Genomic DNA, 661 nt, shown 5'->3' with positions numbered 1-661 from the left:
GCCTAGTGGTTCAGCTGTTCCCTGCATGGTTTGGGGCTGATATTACAAACATATAGCTTAACTCAGGTGTAAAGCTGTTTAGTTAGCTCTGGAGTGTGTGCAGCAAGACTGGGTTCAAATAGTATCGTTTTCCTTCAAATACGTGGAGCGTCTGATCAAACCTGCCTGGAGCGATAGGTGGCAGATGGGAGCGGTTTGCACTTTTGTGACAATTCTATTGGTTCCATTGCACCCGGCCAGCGCAATCGAGCACAGTGAAATTATTTGGAAAGAAAACAAATACTATTTAAACCCATGTCTATGGTAGTGTGGGGGTTCAGAGCAGAGCTGGGTTTGTGAGGGTGTGTTTACTTATATTTACACTGAGCAGAGGGTGGTGACAGGCACGGATTAGTACCCATAATCCTTTTTATCACAATACTGCTCTCACGATGTGTCGAGGCTGGCCAGCTGGTTTTATGGCCAACAGTGGACATGGCATACCTCTGAAAATGGACGTGTGTCTGCAATTAGTGGTGCTAAAACCAATGGATAAGTAATATAGAATGAGTGATCTTACTTTTAACCTGTCTAAGATGTAGATGTGGGATGTTTCTGTGTGTGTCTGTGTGCAGTCCAGTGTGTGTGTGTGTGTGTGTGTGTGTGTGTGTGTGTGTGTGTG

Source organism: Salvelinus fontinalis, chromosome 34, assembly GCF_029448725.1.
Source record: "Salvelinus fontinalis isolate EN_2023a chromosome 34, ASM2944872v1, whole genome shotgun sequence".
Lineage (NCBI taxonomy): Eukaryota > Metazoa > Chordata > Actinopteri > Salmoniformes > Salmonidae > Salvelinus > Salvelinus fontinalis.
Note: the sequence above shows the minus strand (reverse complement) of the source record.